This window comes from Alosa pseudoharengus, unplaced genomic scaffold, assembly GCF_046254945.1.
Source record: "Alosa pseudoharengus isolate Yale_2024_CS ecotype anadromous, Long Island Sound unplaced genomic scaffold, YU_APseudo_1.1 YU_APseudo_1.1_scf_1, whole genome shotgun sequence".
Classification (NCBI taxonomy): Eukaryota; Metazoa; Chordata; class Actinopteri; order Clupeiformes; family Clupeidae; genus Alosa; species Alosa pseudoharengus.
In genome coordinates this window covers 707,553-719,503 of record NW_027468564.1, presented here as the reverse complement: position 1 = coordinate 719,503, position 11,951 = coordinate 707,553, and the positions used below count along the sequence as shown (strand labels likewise).

The 11,951-nt window shown below is 34.8% G+C and overlaps 1 long non-coding RNA gene across 1 annotated transcript; it reads left to right on the top strand.

The window, feature by feature from the left end:
- Window positions 1–5,009: 5,009 nt before the first annotated feature.
- Window positions 5,010–7,431, top strand: LOC143119724 (uncharacterized). Its single transcript, XR_012986329.1, has 2 exons — window positions 5,010–5,440; window positions 6,814–7,431. It is a non-coding gene; the product is annotated as an uncharacterized LOC143119724 (long non-coding RNA).
- Window positions 7,432–11,951: the final 4,520 nt, after the last annotated feature.

Genomic DNA, 11,951 nt, shown 5'->3' with positions numbered 1-11,951 from the left:
TGCACTGTACTGTTCTTCCTAGGCTTCTTCTTCTTCTTCTTCTTATTTAGAGTGCATGAAAATGCACTCTACTGTTCTTCCTAGGCTTCTTCTTCTTATTATTATTATTAGAGTGCATGAAAATGCACTCTACTGTTCTTCCTAGGCTTCTTCTTCTTATTATTATTATTATTATAGTGCATGAAAATGCACTATATTGTTCTTCAAAGTCTTCTTATTAGAGTGCATGAAAATGCACTCTACTGTTATCCGAATTATTCTTAATATTATTACAGTGCATGAAAATGCACTGTACTGTTCTTCCTAGGCATTTTATTAGAGTGCATGAAAATGCACTCTACTGTTCTTCCTAAGCTTCTTCTTATTCTTATTACAGTGCATGAAAATGCACTGTACTGTTCTTCCTAGGCTTCTTATTACAGTGCATGAAAATGCACTGTACTGTTCTTCCTAGACATTTTATTACAGTGCATGAAAATGCACTGTACTGTTATTCCAAGGCATTTTATTATAGTGCATGAAAATGCACTATACTGTTATTCCAAGGCTTCTTCTTATTACAGTGCATGAAAATGCACTGTACTGTTCTTCCAAGTCATCTTCTTATTACAGTGCATGAAAATGCACTGTACTGTTCTTCCTAGGCTTCTTCTTCTTCTTCTTCTTCTTATTACAGTGCATGAAAATGCACTGTACTGTTCTTCCTAGGCTTCTTATTATAGTGCATGAAAATGCACTATACTGTTCTTCCTAGGCTTCTTATTAGAGTGCATGAAAATGCACTCTATTGTTATCCGATTTATTAGAGTGCATGAAAATGCACTCTACTGTTCTTCCTAGGCTTCTTCTTCTTCTTCTTCTTCTTCTTCTTATTATAGTGCATGAAAATGCACTATATTGTTCTTCCAAGTCTTCTTATTCTTATTATTCTTCTTCTAACGTAGCTAATGCAGCTTCAACCATTTAACGTAGAAACTTCATTCAAACTATGTTACGTAGGTCTTACTTAGGACATGTAGGCTTTGTATTTTTCATCTTTGTAACTTTTATACTTTTTAAACTATTAATTATTAACTTTTATAAAATCCCCATAGACTTAACATGGGCTGATGACATCACAATGGAGTAATTAACTTGATTTGCACCTGTATCTTCATCCAGCTGCTCATCTAGGCCCCATCAAAGAATCAGTTCAACTGATTGCACCTGTATCAACTGCTTTCTACTGAACTAGACCAACTCTCTCTGTCTCTCCATTCTACAAGGATATAAGACACATTTCCTCCAACTTTCTATCCATTCATCCTCTTCAAACCATTCACTCATCCACCCATTAAACTATCCATCAACATCCATTAAACAATCTGCCTATCAACATCCATTCAACTTTCTGTCTATCAACATCCATTACACTATCTACATTTAACTTTTAAACTATATACTCTGTCTCATGCTTTAAGCATACAATATGGCTCTATTAAGACTGCCGTTAAGCAATTAGAATCCTATGGCAGGTGTTCGGGCCAGCTGCATCAACTGCCAGTCTCAGGCTTTAAGCATACAAACTGGCCCTATTAAGACTACACATCCTGTTCAACTGCTTCCTCTGCCAAAACCTGTTTTAAAATAAAAGTCCTCACTACAATATTTCACTGTTAAACAATTTAACCCTTTAAACTACTGAACTTTTCAACTGTTCAGCCATTGTAACTGTTACTTGTCATCAACTATGACTCCTACCCACTGTAGTTAGTTAGCTAAGTTAGCTAAGTAACATTGTTAGCATAGTTAGCATGTTAGCATGCTAGTTAGCATTTTTAGCAAAACTGTTAAAAACGATTAGCTAAGTTAGCTAAGTCACATGGTTAGCATAGTTAGCATGCTAGCATGTTAACATGCTAGTTAGCATTTTTAGCAAAACTGCTAAAAATGATTAGCTAAGTTAGCTAAGTCACATGGTTAGCATAATTAGCATGCTAACATGTTAGCATTTTAGCAAAACTGCTAAAAATGATTAGCTAAGTTAGCTAAGTCACATGGTTAACATAGTTAGCATGCTAGCATGTTACCATGCTAGTTAGCATAGTTAGCAAAACTGCTAAAAATGATTAGCTAGGTTAGCTAAGTCACATGGTTAACATACCAAAAAATGAAAACATTAGCTAAGTTAACTAGGTTAAGTATTATCCACCTATTTAACCGTTCAATCATTCCAACTATATTAAACCTTATCTACCAAGCAAATCATTTAACCATATAAACTATCCACCTATTTAACTGTTCAGTCACTCCAACTATATTAAACCTCATCTACCTAGCAACCAATATAGTTTGTTTTTACTCTGTATGATATTTTACATCATATTTTTTGCATTTTCATGCACTGTATTTCCTTCAGGAAATGCTTTTCTAGTTATTCTTCTTCTTCTAACGCAGTTAATGCAGCTTCAACCGTTTAACGTAGAAACTTCATTCAAACTGCGTTGCGTAGGTCTTACTTATGACATGTGGGCTTTGTATTTTTCATCTTTGTAACTTTTATACTTTTTAAACTATTAATTAAAAACTGCTCAAAATTTCCCCATAGACTTAACATGGGCTGATGACATCACAATGGACTAATTAACTTGATTTGCACCTGGTTTCATCTTCCAGCTGCTCATCTAGGCCCCATCAAAGAATCAGTTCAACTGATTGCACCTGTATCAACTGCTTTCTACTGAACTATACCAACTCTTTCTGTGTCTCCATTCTACAAGGATATAAGACACATTTCATCCAACTTTCTATCCATTGATCCTCTTCAAACCATTCACTCATCCACCCATTAAACTATCCATCAACATCCATTAAACAATCTGCCTATCAACATCCATTCAACTTTCTGTCTGTCAACATCCATTACACTATCTACATTTAACTTTTAAACTATATACTCTGTCTCAGGCTTTAAGCATACAATATGGCTCTATTAAGACTGCCGTTAAGCAATTAGAATCCTAGGCCAGGTGGCCAGGCCACCTGCACCCTATCAGTTTCTCAGGCTAACCTTTTAAACTATCCAGCTATTTGACTGTTCAGTCAGTCCAACTATATTAAACCTCATCTACCTAGTTCAGTCATTCCAACTATATTAAACCTCATCTACCTAGCAAATAATTTAACCTTTTACACTATCCACCTATTTAACCGTTCAGTCATTCCAACTATATTAAACCTCATCTACCTAGTTCAGTCATTCCAACTATATTAAACCTCATCTACCTAGTTCAGTCATTCCAACTACATTAAACCTCATCTACCTAGCAAATAATTTAACCATTTGAATCCTATGGCAGGTGTTCGGGCCACCTGTTTCAACTGCCATTCTCAGGCTTTAAGCATACAAACTGGCCCTATTAAGACTACACATCCTGTTCAACTGCTTCCTCTGCCAGAAACTGTTTCAAAATAAAAGTCCTCACTACAATATTTCACTGTTAAACAATTTAACCCTTTAAACTACTGAACTTTTTAACTGTTCAGCCATTGTAACTGTTACTTGTCATCAACTATGACTCCTACCCACTGTAGCTAGTTAGCATGGTTAGCATAGTTAGCATACTAGCATGTTAGCATGCTAGTTAGCATTTTTAGCAAAACTGCTAAAAATGATTAGCTAAGTTAGCTAAGTCACATGGTTAGCATAGTTAGCATGCTAGCATGCTAGTTAGCATTTTTTACAAAACTGCTAAAAATGATTAGCTAAGTTAGCTAAGTCACATGGTTAGCATAGTTAGCATGCTAACATGTTAGCATGCTAGTTAGCATTTTTTGCAAAACTGCTAAAAATGATTAGCTAAGTTAGCTAAGTCACATGGTTAGCATAGTTAGCATGCTAGCATGTTAGCATGCTAGTTAGCATTTTTAGCAAAACTACTAAAAATGATTAGCTAAGTTAGCTAAGTCACATGGTTAGCATAGTTAGCATGCTAACATGTTAGCATGCTAGTTAGCATTTTTTGCAAAACTGCTAAAAATGATTAGCTAAGTTAGCTAAGTCACATGGTTAGCATAGTTAGCATGCTAACATGCTAGTTAGCATAGTTAGCATAACTGCTAAAAATGATTAGCTAGGTTAGCTAAGTAACATGGTTAATATAGTTAGCATATTAGCATGCTAATTAGAATAATTAGCATACCTACTAAAAATAATTAGCTAAGTTAGCTAAGTCACATGGTTAGCATACTTAACATGTTAGCATGCTAGTTAGCATACCTATTAAATATGAAAACATTAGCTAAGTTAACTAAGTTAAGTAACTTGGTTAACATTATTATCTTTGATAACATAGTTAGCATAACTGCTAGCAAACATTAGAGCCATTCCAACTGTCAGTTATCGTCAATTATCTACCTAAATAATTTAACCATTTAAATTATCCACCTATTTAACCGTTCAATCATTCCAACTATATTAAACCTTATCTACCAAATAAATCATTTAACTATATAAACTATCCACCTATTTAACTGTTCAGTCATTCCAACTATATTAAACCTTATCTACCTAGCAACCAATATAGTTTGTTTTTACTCTGTATGATATTTTACATCATATTTTTTGCATTTTCATGCACTGTATTTCCTTCAGGAAATGCTTTTCTAGTTATTATTATTAGAGTGCATGAAAATGCACTCTACTGTTCTTCCTAGGCTTCTTCTTCTTATTAGAGTGCATGAAAATGCACTCTACTGTTCTTCCTAGGCTTCTTCTTCTTCTTATTATTAGAGTGCATGAAAATGCACTCTACTGTTCTTCCTAGGCTTCTTCTTATTAGAGTGCATGAAAATGCACTCTACTGTTCTTCCTAGGCTTCTTCTTCTTATTATTATTATAGTGCATGAAAATGCACTATATTGTTCTTCCAAGTCTTCTTATTAGAGTGCATGAAAATGCACTCTACTGTTATCCGAATTATTAGAGTGCATGAAAATGCACTCTACTGTTATCCGAATTATTCTTATTGCATTGCATGTAAATGCAATGGACTATTATCACTGTTCTTCTTATCTGTTTTTATTATTATTCTTCTTCCGACCAAATTCGACGTTTAATGACACTAAAACCACTGAACCGTTTGACGTCATTCAAACACTCCTACAAAGGTCTTGTAACGGACAATTGTACAATGTCAATTTTACATTTGTGAACTTTATACTTTTTGAGATATTTACGATAAAAGAGCAATACATTCCCATAGAGTTAACATTGACCGCTGTGGCGGCAACTTTAAGCATTATGACGTGAACTCCAGCTGAAAGCAATTAGAATCTAACAGGTGAACGCGAGCTACTGCTGGAGTTGAGAATCTTCTGAATGCCTTCGCCTGCTGCGCCGTGGTCACTTTATGCTCGTAAAACTCTCCTTCAGAGGCACATTTCTCTAATTACAGACAAGGTAAGTGTTCCGGTTTTTGGTATTTGAGTAATTTATGTGGTCAAACATTATGTAACGTTAGTGTTATATGTATGAAATGATGGGTCACAAATAACTAAACTAACGTTATAACGTTAGGTAACGTTAACGTTAATGAAATAGTTGACGTTAGCACCTTGCTATGTTGATATGTATTATGTACGGAAACCCACTGTTAATCAACGTTAATATGTCGTCAACTTTACAGTGACCGATTAGCTGTAGGCCAAGGTTCGATAGCTAACGACAATCGTTACATTTGTTCATTAGGCCTACTAACCAGCAGCGTTTTTACTAGAACGTTCACGTAAACCAGATAACCTACATATAGGCCTACTAGACTCTGGTTCTATCAGGTCACTTTCCACAGGTGTATAGAATCAAGCTCCTAGAATAGATTATGAATGCAGACTGCGTGGTGCTTGATTATAGCCTAGGCTACTGTGTGAAGGGACCTGATGAAACCCATCATGGGTTTCATTCATGGCATGAATAACGTTACTTGTTGATGGTCATAACGCTATAGCTTTTACCGTTCACATTTTATGTGAACGGTACACATCCTGATTCTTATGTAGCCCACAGGTGTAGGCCTATACAATCAAGCACCTAGATTGTTGCTTTAATGAAAGCCATGAATAGGCTACTGTTAGGAAATGGACCATACGACTAAAGTCTTGTTAAAACACACTACATAAGTTGAGCTATAATGTTTGTGTTGTCAACATAGGCTACAATGTTTACTTGGCCTACTCATTTCTGCATTGTTCTGGTCTATAAATTAAAGTGTAGCCTGGCCCGAGAATCAAGCTTTCCAGTTGTAGTACATTGTAATCTGTAGGAAAAAATGTGTCTGACGGATCTAGCAAGCTGTTCAAGTTATAGCAGTTGGTTATCAAGATACTTAGTATCAGAATGATCCGTCCTTACTCATATGATTATCAACAGCAACAACAAACCCATTGCCTGCAAAGTTTTCTAAGCTGTTAACGTTTTATATGTAAACAAATATGATTAGCTATCAACTATCCTTAAACTGAAAACAATAAAACACAGAATTCTGCTTTGTTTGCAATTTAATACTATAGGCTAGTATTTAAGCTTAACTACCAGTAGCTTGATGGTACAACAATTGGATTATACTCTACCTATTTTTATTGTCCTAGAATTGTTGAGAGAATTGTTTAAAGCTTAAACTGTTTACGATGTTAGTCGTTAGGTTAAAAATGTGTCAGCCTAATGTAATGTAACAACTTCACTTAAATAAATGAGTTGTATTGAACAGTTGTACAATTGCAGACATTCCTTGTATTGTTTTGGTATAACTGTTAAACTTGTTTGCTTTTGTCTTTTAGGTTCCAGACCAGACCAGTGGTGATGACCGTGTATGACATTACGTGTGTGCCTGTCTGTGTGCACACCTGTCAACCAATCTCTGACAATGTTGCTAGCAACATACCTACTAACATACATTCTTACAAACATGTGACCATATCTCAACATATCTGTGCACATACCGTTTAACCATACTGAGACTTATCCGAGATCTACACTGAGACATTGTAACTTGTTGTGAATCATTCATACCTCTGAATCATACCTGTGCTGTAACAACTGTAAAACATAGCTGCGCTGTTAGATCTCTTTTTAGACCTGAGCTGTGCTGTGTGAAAAATAAGATTCTAACCTAAGTTCTGTCTAAAACTGATCATCTGAAGGGCTGACTTTTATTCTTCAGTGTATATCACCATCAAATTTGACCTAATACCATTAACTGAGGCCTCTAGCTGTTGCTGCCAGTTCAGATTTACCACTGATAAATAGATCTGTCTTAGGATAATATGATTGGCATTATCAAGTTCTGTAAATATATACACAACTGTGATTTTTACTTTAAGCTTACATTGGTAAGTGTTCATTAGTGTATTCTGAGTATCATTCTGCTGTATTAAAACAAAGAATGTTGATCAATATTGAATTGACAATTTATTTTTACTGACTTGTCATATACTCTAAGCTAACATCTAACCAAGTAAGTGGTTTTCAAGAATACTGTAAGCATATGTAATCTGAATAATCATACTGTAAGTAATATAATGTTATACACAGCAGCTTTTTTGCATTTACATGCAATGGTAATTCCCTGGAATTGCATTTTCTAGTTACAGTGCATGAAAATGCACTGTACTGTTCTTCCTAGGCTTCTTCTTCTTCTTATTCTTATTATTTTTCTTCTTCTAACGCAGTTAATGCAGCTTCAACCGTTTAACGTAGAAACTTCATTCAAACTGCGTTGCGTAGGTCTTACTTATGACATGTGGGCTATGTATTTTTCATCTTTGTAACTTTTATACTTTTTAAACTATTAATTAAAAACTACTCAAAATTTCCCCATAGACTTAACATGGGCTGATGACATCACAATGGACTAATTAACTTGATTTGCACCTGGTATCATCTTCCAGCTGCTCATCTAGGCCCCATCAAAGAATCAGTTCAACTGATTGCACCTGTATCAACTGCTTTCTACTGAACTAGACCAACTCTCTCTGTCTCTCCATTCTACAAGGATATCAGACACATTTCATCCAACTTTCTATCCATTCATCCTCTTCAAACCATTCACTCATCCACCCATTAAACTATCCATCAACATCCATTAAACAATCTGCCTATCAACATCCATTCAACTTTCTGTCTATCAACATCCATTACACTATCTACATTTAACTTTTAAACTATATACTCTGTCTCAGGCTTTAAGCATACAATATGGCTCTATTAAGACTGCCGTTAAGCAATTAGAATCCTAGGCCAGGTGGCCAGGCCACCTGCATCAACTGCCAGTCTCAGGCTTTAAGCATACAAACTGGCCCTATTAAGACTACACATCCTGTTCAACTGCTTCCTCTACCAAAAACTGTTTCAAAATAAAAGTCCTCACTACAATATTTCACTGTTAAACAATTTAACCCTTTAAACGACTGAACTTTTTAACTGTTCAGCCATTGTAACTGTTACTTGTCATCAACTCCTACCCACTGTAGCTAGTTAGCATGGTTAACATAGTTAGCATGCTAACATGTTAGCATGTTAGCATGCTAGTTAGCATTTTTAGCAAAACTGTTAAAAATGATTAGCTAAGTTAGCTAAGTAACATGGTTAGCATAGTTAGCATGCTAGCATGTTAACATGCTAGTTAGCATTTTTTGCAAAACTGCTAAAAATGATTAGCTAAGTTAGCTAAGTCACATGGTTAGCATAGTTAGCATGCTAGCATGTTAGCATGCTAGTTAGCATTTTTAGCAAAACTGCTAAAAATGATTAGCTAAGTTAGCTAAGTCACATGGTTAGCATAGTTAGCATGCTAGCATGTTAGCATGCTAGTTAGCATTTTTTACAAAACTGCTAAAATGATTAGCTAAGTTAGCTAAGTCACATGGTTAGCATAGTTAGCATGTAAGCATGTTAGCATGCTAGTTACCATTTTTAGCAAAACTGCTAAAAATGATTAGCTAAGTTAGCTAAGTCACATGGTTAGCATAGTTAGCATGCTAGCATGTTAGCATGCTAGTTAGCATTTTAGCAAAACTGCTAAAAATGATTAGCTAAGTTAGCTAAGTAAAATGGTTAGCATAGTTAATATGCTAGCATGTTAGCATGCTAGTTAGCATAGTTAGCAAAACTGCTAAAAATGATTAGCTAGGTTAGCTAAGTCACATGGTTAACATAGTTCACATTGCTAACATGCTAGTTAGCATAACTACTAAAAATGAAAAAATTAGCTAAGTTAACTAAGTTAAGCATTATCCACCTATTTAACCGTTCAATCATTCCAACTATATTAAACCTTATCTACCAAGCAAATCATTTAACCATATAAACTATCCACCTATTTAACTGTTCAGTCACTCCAACTATATTAAACCTCTTCTACCTAGCAATCAATATAGTTTGTTTTTACTCTGTATGATATTTTACATCATATTTTTTGCATTTTCATGCACTGTATTTCCTTCAGGAAATGCTTTTCTAGTTATTATTCTTCTTCTTCTAACGCTTTTTGTGCGTTTAATACAGCTTCAACTGTTTAACGTAGAAACTTCATTCAAACTGCGTTGCGTAGGTCTTACTTATGTGACTTCAGCTATGTATTTTTCAACTTTGTAACTTTTATACTTTTTAAACTATTAATTAAAAACTACTAAAATTTCCCCATTGACTTAACATTAGATTATGACATCACAATAGCAATTAGAATCCTACGCCAGGTGTTCAGGCCACCTGGATCACCATATATGGCTCTGGCCAGGCCACCTGGATCAACTCTGAGTTTCTCAGGCTTTATGACATCAGAGCAATTAGAATATTGTGCCAGGTGGCCAACTGTCAGTTTCTCAGGCTTTAAACATACAGTCTCATTCTATGCTATAAGCCTGAGAAACTGTTCAGTCATTCCAACTATATTAAACCTCATCTATCTAGCAAATAGTTTAACCTTTTAAAATATCCACCTAATTAACTGTTCAGTCATTCCAACTATATTAAAACTCATCTACCTAGTTCAGTCATTCCAACTACATTAAACCTCATCTACCTAGCAAATAATTAAACCTTTTAAACTATCCACCTATTTAACTGTTCAGTCATTCCAACCTCATCTACCTAGTTCAGTCATTCCAACTATATTAAACATCATCTACCTAGCAAATAATTTAACCTTTTAAACCATCCACCTATTTAACTGTTTAGTCATTCCAACTATATTAAACCTCATCTACCTAGTTCAGTCATTCCAACTATATTAAACCTCATCTAGGCCTACCTAGCAAATAATTTAACCTTTTAAACCATTCACCTATTTTAACTGTTCAGTCATTCCAACTATATTAAACCTCGTCTACCTAGTTCAGTCATTCCAACTATATTAAAACTCATCTACCTAGCAAATAATTTAACCATTTAAACTATCCACCTATTTAACTGGTCAGTCATTCCAACTATATTAAACCTCATCTATCTAGCAAATAATTTAACCTTTTAAACTATCCAACTTTTTAACTGTTCAACTGTTGTAACTGTCAGTCAACTATGACTCCCATCAACTGTATCCTCTGCCTTCAACTGTTTCAAAATAAAAGTCCTCACTAGCTAGTTAGCATCATTAGCATTCCTTAAACTATCTGTCTATTAAACTATCTGTCTATTAACAACTGTTAAACTATGTACATTCAACTTTTAAACTGTCTACTTCTAAACTATCAACTTTTATTAAGCTATGCTATGTCTGTCCTAGCTTCATTTTCATGCACTCGTAATTCCCTGGAATTACATTCTCTAGTTCTTAATTACAGTGCATGAAAATGCACTGTACTGTTCTTCCTAGGCTTCTTATTCTTCTTATTCTTATTCTTCTTCTAACGCACTTAATGCAGCTTCAACCGTTTAACGTAGAAACTTCATTCAAACTATGTTACGTAGGTCTTACTTAGGACATGGGTGCTTTGTATTTTTCAGCTTTGTAACTTTTATACTTTTTAAACTATTAATTAAAAACGAATCAAAATTTCCCCATTGACTTAACATTATGATTATGACATCACAATACGGCCGTTAAGCAATTAGAATCCTATGGCAGGTGTTCGGGCCACCTGCATCAACTGCCAGTCTCAGGCTTTAAGCATACAAACTGGCCCTATTAAGACTACACATCCTGTTCAACTGCTTCCTCTGCCAAAACCTGTTTCAAAATAAAAGTCCTCACTACAATATTTCACTGTTAAACAATTTAACCCTTTAAACTACTGAACTTTTTAACTGTTCAGCCATTGTAACTGTTACTTGTCATCAACTATGACTCCTACCCACTGTAGCTAGTTAGCTAAGTTAGCTAAGTAACTTGGTTAGCATAGTTAGCATGCTAGCATGTTAGCATGCTAGTTAGCATTTTTAGCAAAACTGCTAAAAACGATTAGCTAAGTTAGCTAAGTCACATGGTTATCATAGTTAGCATGCTAGCATGCTAGTTAGCATTTTTTGCAAAACTGCTAAAAATGATTAGCTAAGTTAGTTAAGTCACATGGTTAGCATAGTTAGCATGCTAGCATGTTAGCATGCTAGTTAGCATTTTTAGGAAAACTGCTAAAAATGATTAGCTAAGTTAGCTAAGTCACGTGGTTAGCATAGTTAGCATGCTAGCATGTTAGCATGCTAGTTAGCATTTTTAGGAAAACTGCTAAAAATGATTAGCTAAGTTAGCTAAGTAACGTGGTTAACATAGTTAGCATGCTAGCATGTTAGCATGCTAGTTAGCATTTTTAGCAAAACTGCTAAAAATGATTAGCTAAGTTAGCTAAGTAACATGGTTAGCATAGTTAGCATGCTAACATGCTAGTTAGCATTTTTAGTAAAACTGCTAAAAATGATTAGCTAAGTTAGCTAAGTAACATAGTTAGTATGCTAGCATAGTTAGCATACTAGCATGTTAGCATGC